This window comes from Cynocephalus volans, chromosome 11 (assembly GCF_027409185.1).
Source record: "Cynocephalus volans isolate mCynVol1 chromosome 11, mCynVol1.pri, whole genome shotgun sequence".
Taxonomy (NCBI): Eukaryota; Metazoa; Chordata; class Mammalia; order Dermoptera; family Cynocephalidae; genus Cynocephalus; species Cynocephalus volans.
This window is the reverse complement of record NC_084470.1, coordinates 26,649,569-26,663,580: the sequence shown is the minus strand read 5'-3', so window position 1 is coordinate 26,663,580 and position 14,012 is coordinate 26,649,569.

Genomic DNA, 14,012 nt, shown 5'->3' with positions numbered 1-14,012 from the left:
TGATTCTAAACCCAGGATCGAGGCCTTTTCTCCTCATATGTCTCTAAATGATATCCTTCCTTTCAAGGTTTCCTTCCCACTATAAAGGTTCTGTCAACTTCATCCAGCTTGAAAATGCAAGATTCCTCAGCATGTGAGAAAATACCATAAAATTAAACCACTTGGAAAGGAAACCAGCCAGTCTTTAGAAAGTCTGAGAACTTGCAAAATGAGCACAGACAGTGAGAACCATCCAGCCCAGCATCTTAGCTTCACGGAAATCTTCCAAACCTTCTTTACAGTCTACCCATTCCTTGAGACACTATCTGCACAAAACATCTCGACCGCTTTCTGAGCACTTATTCTTAAATAGTCTCACAGGTCCATCACCTTGACATGGTCTCTAAAAGAATCTCAATTCCCTAGTTCACCAACTAGAGTATTCCTAACAAATGAATTGCCCTTGCAGCACATTTAGCAAGCAAGAGCTCAGAACTTGTAGTATTTCATTACATAAAGGAAACATTATATAGAAACAATAGCACTGGTCTGTAAACTATGTCATGATCACATGCGTCACAGCTGGGACTCCATGGCGCATACTGCTGAATTCGTAATTGTCGTTCCTGTCCAATATCTGACATTCATTAGTACACTCCACTTTTTTAATAAACTGTTGATGGAGGCAAACCTCAGCTTTCTTCCTTCTTGAAGTAATTGGCTGTGACTCATCCATTTGCATAGGACAGCATAAAATGCTCTCTGTGTTTTGAAGAAATTAAGTGCCTGATTTAATTCACGTGTTTTCCTTTTGAGTTTTAATTATTCATTTCTCCGTGAGAGCAAAAGGTTGGATGCCTCTGGTTATTTATAGCTTGGGGATTGTGGAAGAACACAGAGAGTAGGAGGAGAGAATAGAGAACCAGAGGAGAAATTCCATTAAAAATAAAGTGAACTCAGGAAGGCAGAAAGGTTGGAGATGGAAAAGTCAACATGCAGGAGGGAAAGGAGTCATTGCATGTGGCGAAGGCAGACAAGGATGAGAACCGAAAGGAGAAACTCAATAATGTCAGAGTAAAATGGAGAAAGTAATAAAGAGAGGAAGGGGAGAGAGAGCCCACTGATAGGCACAGGAGGAAACCCTCACACCACCAAGCCTGGGGGAGCAGCAGTGAGTGGATTTAATTCCGTCTGGCACTGTAATCATCGCCTCTCAACTCAGCTATCATCCACTTGCAGAGCCCAGATGTGATATGATCAGATTCGTCTGACGGGTTATGAGCATGAGCAGATTTCAGAGGTTTGCGGTAACCGTGGAAGCCCCAGGCTCATGGGATTGCACTGTCACAGCCCTGGAAGGCATGATCTGGTTTTTGACTTAAGAGGGGATGATGAAAGAATGGCTACCTCTCTTTGAAAAACTGTCTTTCTGTCCAGAAACGCAGCAGCCCAGAATTTCAGGAGGCCTAGAAAGTTCACACCAACATTTTAAAAATAATCCAAAGCGTGCAAAGCATCTGCTTTAAAAACTGTGGGAACCTACACATGGATGAGAATGACTAAGCTATACCAAGAACTCTTAAATGGAAGTAATACTATATCACTAAGTCTAGGGTGGAAAAGCCATAATAAGTGCAGACACCAGCATTATTACTGGAAACACCTCTTCCTAACTGAGGTATGGTAACAGTCCCTCTTTCCACCAGGATTATGATGTAATCTGTTTTCATATAAAGGCCTCTAAATTCTAGCATCCCTCCAACTTTCTGATCTGCCTGCCTGAAAAAGTATTTCCCAGGATATTAGAAGTCTGTTTTAATCCGCAGTGGAAGGGCAGACCACTCGGGAATGAAATTTTTAGACATACCAGCAGCTCCTCTGTTATCCTAAACCCAGAGACAATTTTTGCAAATCAGATTCTGCCCAAACAATCCCCTCTCCCCATTGCCAAGACTGGTCCTCACAGCTGAAGATGCTTAATGCTACAGGCAGCAACAGGTGAGGGGACTCCTGAGAAATGTTCTACTCGAGGATGCAGCATCTAATATTCATTTAATTTTCCTCAGTCCTGGCCCTGCTGTCTGGAAGCTATGTGATGTTGATTAGGTCCACGAAATTCTTTGTGCCCCACTTTTCTTTACTTATATGAATAAAATGAAAGGGCCAGCCTAGAAGAGAGAAAAGGCACATATTTCACAGATAACTGTAGCTTCAAGCCCATAGCTAATACTAGTGGAACTAACATAGAGTCCCATATCTTTGATTTTATGCATTGAACCAGAGCTTTTTTTATTAAGCACAGTATAGAGAACATTTTTATTAGTAGGGAGAAGCCATTTTTAGATGGAATGTCTAGTATGGTCACAGGTATGAATATATATATACATATATATACATACATACATATATATATATATATATATATACACACACACACACACACACACACACACATATAAAATTAGGTTAATGGCATTAAAGCAGCCAGATTTGGCAGGGACTTGTTAACATACTCATGCAAGCAGCAGAGAAATATAGGTTTTTGAGTAGGAGAGTAGCATAATGAGAATGCTGTTTCATGAAAAGCATTATGCATTTCTAGAGTAATGATACTATCAGTGACAGAAACAGAAGCATTAGGGAAATAGCCAGTTTGGAAATGACAACTTGAGTTTGATTTGCTGCCTGTTGAGTTGGAAAGGTGGGCAAGCCATACAGGGAAAAATGCCTTTTAGGAAATTTGAGATCCTGAAATCAAAGGAAAAGGTAAGCCCTAGATATAGCAGTTTAGTGATCACATGACTTAGTTATTATTGAAACTGAGAGAATAGCTGGACATTCAATCATTTAACCAAAGCTGGTCCTTTGGTTGCAAACAACAGAAACACACTGAGGTTTACTTAACAAAGAAAGTTACTGAAAGGATATGGAATAGATCACAGAATTAAAGGACTTACTTCCCTCAACTTGGGTGGAAGGACGATTAGACTGGAAACAAAATCTGTGTTCCTTTTCTGGATTTTCCACTCATTACCTGTGAAACTTTGGTTAACTTACTATTCCTTACTTTCCTGGTCTTTATAATGGAGATGTTGGATCATATAATACAGAAGGTCCATTTTAAGTCTGTTATTTTCAAATACTTCTATTTTAAATAACTATTTCTATGACATTGAGAAGGAATTACAAAGAACATGGAGAGGGTTGGGGGAAAATTCAGTGAAAGGGCTCTTTTTGTAATGCATGAAGCAAGGAGAGTGTCCGTGGGAGTGCCCACTTGTCTTCAGGGTTCTGTCTCAGTACACCAGTTAGCATTTCTAAGTTACGAGGTTTCAAACTGGGAATAATCTCTTTTCAGACAAGTCAGTACTAGACATAAGGATTCAAATTTCCCATAGATGTTATTTCCATGGTGTTCTGGATTCTAGAGCTGCAGGTGAGAAGTCTCATGCCAGTCCGATCTTTTATTCCCTTGCCAGTAGCTTCTTACCGTTTGGAAGCTTTTGATAGTTTCATCCATATTTTGTAAATCTAGCAGTATTAAGAGCCCAGGTGTGTGTCCTTTTTTTTTCTTTTTCTTCCCTAAATTAATCCTGCTCAGAATTCAGTGAGTACCTTTAGTTCATGGACTCATGTTCTTCTTCAAAGTAAGGAAATTTTCTTTTATTATTTCTTAAAATAACTCCCTCTCTTCCATCCGTGGAACTTCTGGAATGCTTATGTGAGGGTCCTGGGACATCCTTGGGTCTTTTGGGATCCTTCATTATTTTATTATTTTCATACTTTTGTTCTATGCTTTGAAACATTTCTTCCTATTCATCTTCCAGGCCATTCTGTTAGTTCTTAAGAGCAATTATTCTCTCTTTCAGTTGAGCTATTACGTTTTTAATTTTAAAAATAATTTTTAAATTCCAATAACTCTTTTTTATGTTGTAAGCAAATCTTCTTAAATACTCTTATTATCATGGGTCATCTTGCAACTCTCTTAGCTCAGTTTCACTAAGCGACATTGGTGCTAGGTATTCTATGTATCCCTCCTCTCCACGGCTGCACTACTATTTCCTTTGCCTAATCATGACTTAAAATCTTTCCACACTCCTCCTCCCCTTCAGCAATCAAATGAAGAGTCACTCTAGGTGGTAAGAAATTTGCAAATAGTGTAATATGCAGCAGTCACTGTGGGCCAGTGAAGAACTGACAGCATCCACTCATCTTCTATTCATTATCCAGGAGGAAGCATCTCTGCTCCCAGACCTTCTGAGTGGCAAGAGTTAGTGGTGTCCCAGCTCAGGGATTTGGAGGACTATATTCTATCCACTTAACTCCCTGGCAGTTACTCAGGGTCCAGAAAGATCCATCAGGCTCTTCAAATACCACACTTGGACTCTTTCCTTGAGGAGGTCCTTTCATCTCTCCTGGGCCAATCTCTGAACATTCTTTACTGCTGGCCTCTGGATTTCTTAGAATCTGTATGGCCCAAATGAGAACAAATCCCAAGCTTGCTCTCTTATCCAGAAATCCCAGGAAAGGTGGCCTCAATTACACCTCCAGTGTCTGCCAGTTTATCCCAGCTGCCATTTGATTCAGTAAAAGGAGTTAGATGTGAGCTGGGAGTGAAGGCTATGGATGTACCTTTAGGCTGCTGTCTCCCAGAATCCCCCACTTCAAGATGTCAAGATATACAAATGGCCAACAGACATATGAAAAAATGCTCAACATCACTCAGCATCCAGGAAATGCAAATCAAAACCACATTGAGATACCATCTAACCCCAGTTAGGATGGCTAAAATCCAAAAGACTATGAACGATAAATGCTGGCGAGGCTGCGGAGAAAAAGGAACTCTCATACATTGTTGGTGGGACTGCAAAATGGTGCAGCCTCTATGGAAAATGGTATGGAGGTTCCTCAAACAATTGCAGATAGATCTACCATACGACCCAGCTATCCCACTGTTGGGAATATACCCAGAGGAATGGAAATCATCAAGTCGAAGGTATACCTGTTCTCCAATGTTTATCGCAGCACTCTTTACAATAGCCAAGAGTTGGAACCAGCCCAAATGCCCATCATCAGATGAGTGGATACAGAAAATGTGGTACATCTACACAATGGAATACTACTCAGCTATAAAAACGAATGAAATACTGCCATTTGCAACAACATGGATGGACCTTGAGAGAATTATATTAAGTGAAACAAGTCAGGCACAGAAAGAGAAATACCACATGTTCTCACTTATTGGTGGGAGCTAAAAATTAATATATAAATTCACACACACACACACACACACACACAAAACCGGGGGGGGGGGGAAGAAGATATAACAACCACAATTATTTGAAGTTGATATGACAAGCAAACAGAAAGGACATTGTTGGGGGGGAGGGGGGGAGGGAGAAGGCAGGGAGGTCTTGGTGATGGGGAGCAATAATCAGCTACAATGTATATCGACAAAATAAAATTAAAAAAAAAAAATATATATATATATATATATATAAATGTCCTTCAAACTCAAAAATTTTAAAAATACAACTAACTAATGGGTACAAAACTATGCTACCTACCCTAAGTGAACCATTGTGCAGTATATGCACGTATTAAAACAACACACAGTAAGTACCCCACAAATATGTACAAGAAAATGATAAAATATTTTGAATTAAAAAAATACAGCTAAATGGACCAAAGTCAAAGTTTCTAAAAGATATAATGTGAGATGATTATTTACATTACAGGATAAACTGCTTCACAAAATGTTACGTTGCAAAGTAGCTAGAACTTCCTTAGAATTACAGTAGCCTGATTTACAAAAACTTGATGAATGCTTGTTTTTTTCAGGGTTTTGCCTTCCACAAAACAGAGAAGCACATATGTTTCCCCTCAGCCCTTACCCCTCTGCTCTAGATTGTCTTAATGCTATCAATTTACCTTTCCCTCCAACCAAGGAATTTACCAGACATGGTTTTGTTCAACTTATACATTAAAAAGGGCCTTAATAAATAGGATCCAGTTCCTCTTAAGAGAGGAGGAACAGGTGTTGAGCTGGTAGTGGAAACATGATGGAAAATAGCTGCTTGAATTTGGCCCTAATGGACGTTGTGGCAGAGGACTGGGATGATGTGGGGAGCACTGGTCTGGGGGCTATGCACAACTTCAACTGTAACTTCCACCTTGCCTCTTTCCACGCCTGTCTATAAGATTCAGGACACATGAATAACAGTGGCTAATGCAAAGAGAAGCTGATGCTGGGAAGATTCTCTTGCACTATCCCCACTATCCACAGTATCTTCCATGAGATACTGGAAGATTCAAGAACTCCCTTCTCAATGGTATGTTCAATGCTCTGTTCCTACAGAGTATGAAGTCAGCTAGGCTGAGGAAGGAAGGACCTGGACATAGATATCACCAGGCACTCTTTCTTTCTTGTCTCTCTCTACTACACCAGGAACTTTAAAAGCATAGAATTGATGACTTTTCTACCCTTGAACTTCAAAGATCCTCTGTTGCTGTGACTGCAGGCATCCTAGATAACAATCCATGAGCAAGACAAGAAAACCATGTCCAATAGCTAACCTCATTGTGTGAATTAACTACCTTTAAGGTAGTTAAGGTAGTAAGGTAAGTGATTTTCCTTCACCCTTACCCCCATAATCAGGATGACTGCCAGGAACCAAATTTGGAGAAGTGCGTTTTAGCACCACTAAACAGCAGATTAATAAACCAGTCCGTTCCCATGAGCTTACCAGTGTGTTTTCCAGTTTACTACCAGCAATTTTTCCCTGAATATCAAGCCACATAGGACACATGCCTCACATCACCAGCTGTGATACATTTTTACCCAGGTATTGAACATGTTTAAGATATTTCATTAACTGCCTTCGCATGACAAGACAGGAAAGAAAACATTTTCTGGAGTTGCATTTTCCTAAGAATTTTTGACCCACCAAAAAACCGTTCTTATTCACCTGTCAAATAGATAGTGAGCACTTACTATATGCTGGGTAGTAAAAGTACAAATATGAATAAGATGAATGGGGTTCTAGCAATTCAAGACATCATTTATTCATTCCTGTATGCACTTCTTCATCAAATGTTTGAGTATCTAGTGCATACCATGCTATTTTTGACCACAGAATAGTCTAAAGTATTTAAAACTATGTGTAATGCATTATGACAGTAGTAAAGCAGACAGGCCCTATCCATAGCTCAGGTTATAATGAGGGGAAAAATTATCAGATGGTGAGAAATGCTCTGCAGATCATTAAAATGGAGTCATATGCTAAGGAAGGACTGTGTGATTACTTTAGAATCAGTGACATGAAAGAGGCAGTTACAGTATGATAAGGGGAAAGAGTATTCCATACACAGAGAACAGCATTCCAGACAAAGGAGCTAGTTCAAAGGCTGCAGTGCAGGGAAAAGCTTAGTATGTCTGAGGAGAAAAAAGAAGTGCAGCGTACTCTCTGACCCAGAAACCTCAGTCCTAGGTATTTATCCAAGTGAAAAAGATAGCCTCTGTGTGCAAATGTACATGAATGGCAGCCTTATTCATAATGTCCTTCAACTGGTGCAAGGACAAACTGTGTTTGTCCAGGCAATGGAATACTACTCAGCAGTGAAAAGAAATGAGCACATCATAACGTGGATGAGTCTCAGGAACACTAGAGAATTAGCCTTATGCAAAACAGAGTACCTACTATATGTTTCCGTGTATATAAACTTCTAGAAGAGGCAAAAGAATGCTATGCTGGAAAAAAAAAATCAGAATGGCGTTTGTGATATTGAAGTCTAGTTCAATACGTGCTGATGCAATTCGGGGGAAATGTACTGATGTCTGCAGTTCACTTTGAAATGTGCCAAAATAAAAGATAGATTAATAGACAGATAAAAGGGTGAACAGATGAACAGATATGTGATAAAGCAATTAAATTAAAATTGTAGTAGTAGAACCTAACTGGTAGGTACACAGGTCTTTACTGCAAAATTCTTTAAACTTTTCTGACATTTAAAAATTTTTATAGTGAAACCTTAAGAAAGGAAAGAAGGCTAGTGCAGCTAGAGCACCCTAACTTGAAGGAGAGACAGCACTGCTCAAAAATTCACACAAGTAAATGCATTTCAGTAATGTGTTGTTACCTGAAAATGACATTTCCTTTCCTTCTCTCAGTTGGCTGTTTGATTTATAGCTAGCAAATGATAAATCCTGTAGTCAAATAGCATTTCCTCAATGCACATCTACTATGCCCTTAGCACCGTGCTGAAGGAAACAGGGAAAACATCTGAGTTATTTATTCCTGCTAACAAGAAGCTTGCAAAAATAGTTATGAAGATTGGACCAACTCATCTGAAATAATAAGAGAACAAGACAGAAGAGGTAAAAAGATAATGCTATCACAAAAATGGGACTTAAGGAAGGGACTGACAAAAAGGAATGTCTGAATAGTCCCAGAAAGATGGATAAAATTGGATTCAGCTGTCGAATTTTGATAATAAGTGAAGAGAAAGCGGTGTGAGATCTCCTAGTCAAAATGTGTGCTTATTAAGTACTTACTGTGTGCCAAGACATGCTAAGCCCATTACATTAATTTAACAAATATTTTCTTTATCCCCTGGTGCCAGAGAAAAGATAAGACACAAAACTTCTTGACCTCTTGGTCTGCTGGTGGTGGGAAAGCATAATAAATAAAATATCTAGCTTATTAGATAGTGATAAGAGCTAAAGACAAAAAATAAAGCATGAAAGAAAGATATGAAGTGTTAAAGAGAAGGTAAAATTTTAGATAAGGGAAATTCTCACTTGGAAGGAAATTCCTGAGTAAAAACCTAAAGGAATTAGCCAGCAATTTGGGTGTTAGGAGGGAAAACATTTCAGGCAGACAGAATGAACAAGTGCAAAAGTCTTGAGGCAGTAGCATTTCAAATACATTAAACAAACATCAAAAAATGGATAGTACATTATCTCACCTAATCCCCGCAACCATCAATCCTACGAGCTGTGGACCATATAATCACTCATACTTTGAAGATTCTGAGAAAACTAAGGCACAGAAATGTTAAGTACGTTGCCTAGATCCATTCAAAACAAACCCTCAGTGAAATTAGTCAAAACTACATCAGAACGAAGCTGCTTTAATGTACAATTTTAGACTCTCTGCTCTTCCCTTTGTAGATGCAAGTGTTGCACAGAGGGGAAAGGCTAAGGATCTGAATATTATCACCTGATCAAGAAAGCAAAGCAAATGTAATTAAATCCTGATTACCAATGATTTAGTTTGCTGGTTAGAGCACAAGAAGTTCAACTAGGTCGATCAAAAGATTACTTGTTTTGAACAGATGAGGTTTATGATTAATCTTAACTCAGAAGAACCAAAATAAAACACTTTCATAAAGGGGCAGAGGGAAATTATTATGCAAATATGATGAGTAGATAATGTCAGCAAGGTGGTTGTTTTAATCAATACACCACAGATGAAATGATAAAAGCAAGCTGGCTGCAAACAAACTATAAATGCATCACAAATGAGTAGTAACTGTTTCCAGCAGAAACTCAAAGCCTACTGGACAGGACCATAAGAAATGCCTGGAGCCCTGTAGTTCTCAGCACACACACAAAAAAGAATTCCATCCATAGTGAGTACATGATGTAAAGCAATGTCTTCACATCTGTATGAAGTGGATGGAAGATGGACCTTCAGCCTTCCTCCTTCCACTTACTCCACAAATGAGGGGAATATTCAGAAACTCAATGGCTGAGTCAAGGCCGAAACCCATATCCACTGAGTCCCTTCCCACTATAATAGGTTATTTAAGGTTTGCCCCATGTAATAAATTATTTAACATTAACTCTAGCAACCAATATGCAACTGAATTCATTTTTCTAACTTCTCCAGATCAGCTGCTGCTGAATAGAATTTTTTCCCAACACTTTTATTTTCCTTAACCGGGTTATGTGGTTCCCAGTGAGTCCTGGGCTCCTTTCCAAAGGATGATGATATCATCACAGACACAGCAACACCAGCTAATAAAAATCTGTTAGGATGCCAATCTTGTCCTCACGTCTGGTACCAATGCCCACTGTGGTGATCGCACCGCATGTCTGCTTTCTTGACTTTTCTTATTTGTTCCGTTCATCATCTCAAGAGCACACCATGGTGTTCAGAGTAATCCCAGAAGGTCAAAGACCAATTGCCATAGAGATGGGGATATTAAATTAAACCCATGCCTTAGCAGAAAGCCTCAGAGGAAGAAACAGCGAGTGACAGGGACCCAGGCTCTCATTAATATGTGGCCAACTTGTCACTTCTGTGGGACTCTTGTAAGGAAGTGAACTCTGATACAAGCAGGAATATAAGGCAATAGTTCCAGAGGAACTTCTTCAATGTTTCTTGCCGCATCTTACTCAAATGCTTGTCTCCCCCCCCCAAGTTTATCCAAACTTATTGCACTAAAAATATGTAAAGAATGACAAGGAAGTCTTTACTAAGCAATTGTTTGCCTTCTCTCCATAAGCTAGTTTATGGAACTATGATGCAGGGTTAATGGGAAGAGGTGTGTTTCTGTTAAGCCTGCAAAAAACCAGTTGATGTTGTCCATTTGGACACTTTGGCTCCCCATTAAAAAAAAAAAATGCCACAAACCAAATCCTTTTAGAGATATTTATATATCAAAGTGTATATTAAAACAACTATCCTCAATAAGAAATTAAAAATTAAATAGAAGACTGCCTCAAGAAGCCAGGCTTCATCAATGCCCTTCTGATCGGCTGACGATCCCAATGAAGACAACAGCTGTCAGTTAAATCCTCACAATTCAGTGTAGTCCTGGCCTCAGCAGCCTCAGCATTATCTGGAAACTTGTTGGAGATGCAGAATCTCAGGCCCTACTCCATACTTACTGAGTAAGAATCTGCATTTTTATCAGATACCCAGGTGATTCAGATGCACTTTAGAGTGCAAGAAGCACAGAGTTAAATGAATTAACTGTGGGTTCTGAATGGAACACAATGTCAACCCTCTGCCTGTTGACCCATCATTGGCAGATAAGCTGATATACTTCCATATGCGTGAACTTTACACTACACTCATAAACGCATGCATTCACATGGATCACACAGATGACATCACAGCTGCCACTTTAGGGAATCTATGCAGTTAAGTGAGAAGTGACAGGGCCATTTGTCACAGAGAGCAACTTCTCAGTCTATTTTGGCTGATGCTCAGAGCCAGGGAGGCTTTAAGCTGTTGGTCTAATCAGCCTTTCCAAAAAGCCCCTGTCAGTCAACTTACAGTCTGCTGACCCTAAGACCTTGTCTAGATAATTGACTCCTGGGGAGCAGGCAGGTGGAGCAGGCAGAGTGTAAGATCTCCTTCCTCTCGTGATTCAGAAAGCAGGGTGTGTGATGACTTTGACAACTGATGGCCCCTCGCTCTTCTACTTCCACAGGAAGCCATCTTCACCACCTGCTTCATGGGGACAGGCCTTCTGCTCACCCAGAGTCTCTATGACGGGTGATTGTCTGCTTGCTCTGTTGGTGGGAATCGGACCCCAGCAGGTACATCATCCTTGCATTGTACAAACCATCCTAATGCCATCTTTTTAGTATGTTTCCTGAGAAGCAAATGATTAAATTAAAATTCAATTAATGTCTCTTCTTTATGCAAGCTTATTGGTATCTGGGAAGGTAAAAAGTTACTTGATGGAAGGGAGCAATACAGGCCCTGATTAAAAAGACAAGGCTGCTGACAGCTAGCGGCCATGGAAACTGAGATGCTGAAACTTGCTGGCACCAGCATTTTAATTGCAAGATGGCACTCAGCAGAAGATGCCCCGAATTAACTAACCTGGAAGAGCAGAGGGGAGAGTGACGCGGAGGCTGGCTGACCCTAATTAAATTGGATTTCATGATAGAAATGATGGCCCTCTCATCTCTGAGTGGCATCTCCCTCCCTTCCTGCTTTCCACACACTTCTATCAGCATTGCCTCCAAGCCCTAAATGACTTCAAAAGGGAAACTAAGCAAGCAGATAATCAATAATTCCCTACTGTGAGAATTACAAAAAATACATCAATACGTTTAATTATCCATTCCATATCTACATAAAATGTATCTTTTCTGATTATAACATAGCTAAGCAAAATAAAAAGTGAATATTTTCATTATAATTTTTTTAATTAAGAAAATATACAGAGAAGGAAACAAAAATAACCCTTAAGCTCAGAGATAGTAGCTATTAATATTTTGATATTAATTTTGGCATTAATTTTGCATTGTACGTGTGTGTGCATGTGCGTGTGCGCACGTGAGTATGTATATATAGACAGAGATGCAGACTGCAATTGTCAGTGAGACAGACAGAGAAACAGAGAAATTTGAGATCATAATGTACATAGTTTTAGATTCTGCTAAGTTCACTTAGCATTGTATTGTGTAGGATCATATGCCTAATGGAACTGCAAATCCATGAACCTATCCTGAAGAAATCTCATGGTGTTATAGCTACTACCTGAAATGCTTTCTATGACTCAGTGGCAGAAGTAAAATAAAGAATCAATACCACTGAGGCAGAGTTTTCTGGAGCTCACTTATAACCAATTTTCCCCTCCTCTGGGCACAAGGGAGAATTCCTTTTCTCTGTATGTAGTCTACTGGGATCATTTCAGCCCACAGGATGTGACCAGAAGTGATGTGTGTCTCTTCAGCGACTGGTGCAAAATGGACCCAGAGTCCAGTTGCTCTGCTATAGTGACTATGAAGGAGGCTTTGTGTTGAAATGGCAGAGCCAAACATCAAGGCAGTCTCTTAGATCACTGATAATGGAGGACAACTGCCCCGAAGAACCACTCAGTTGTACTAAGCCATTGGGGTTATTAGTCAACTTAGCATGATCTGTCCTATTTTAATAGATTCACCAAAAAAAGAACACATTCACAAAAAATGTATCATATATACGTGATAGCTGTAGGCTGCTGTGCTTATAGAAGGATAACAATCTACTAACACACCCCTTTCACCAAAAGCACAGAAGGGGAAGGGCAGACCCCAAGGTCAGTTGACATTCACCCATTCAAATGTTTACAAAGTAACTACTATAGGAAAACCACTTTGCAGGGGGGTTTAGGGATGAAGAAATTAATTAGGAATAGCCCCTGCCTTCTAGAATCTTAAGGTCTAACAGAAAAGAAAACCAGAAGAGTACAAAGGTAGGGCACTGCTAACAGTCGTGTGACTCAGGGAGGTCACTGACCTCTCTGAACTTTGGCTTCATCATCTGTCAAATCAAGATAAAAACAGTACCTTCCTCACTGAAGTCCTCTGAAAATATAACATCTAGCTTAATTCCTGACACAGAGTAATTACTCATTAAATACCTATGATTATTGTTTTTTATTTACCTGCAGGGGATAATATTAACACAGAATGTGTTCTTCCTTCTACTTAAGAAAAGTGGTCCCTCACTGACTGTCAAAATATATGAAATTGTATAAAAAGCATGGGCTATGCAGAAATCAGTCCAGAGAAGAAAAACTTGGACACAGCACCCTGGGCCATGTGACTTCTGAAGACCTCAGTTTCTTCATTAGTAAAATTAAAATAGTAATTTCTTCCTCTCAGGATCGTTGAGAGGATTCAGGAAAACCAAGAGTAAAACTCAGAAATATACTACCCTTCTTCACGCCTCCCCCATTTCTTTAAAAAACATGAACAGCACAGGAGGTATAAAGCCTGTTTACAAGTATTAAGTAGAGTATCTCTTAAGTACCTACAGGCTCTGAAATTCCAAGAGAAGTTTACAGCATGAGAAGCAAGATGTTTTCAAATCAGGTATGCTGCATTCCTCTTCCCAAGTCATGTAAGTCGAAATCCTCTGTTTCCTGACACTTCAAAATCACAGCCATTGTTATCCACGATTTTTCTTTAACCTGACATAAACCTTCCCTCCACCTTTTGCATCTCTCTGGGCTGAGCTGTTGGGTTAAAAAGTTGAATGAGAACTAAATCGCCCTGAAGAGCAATGAGCAATCAGAAGTGA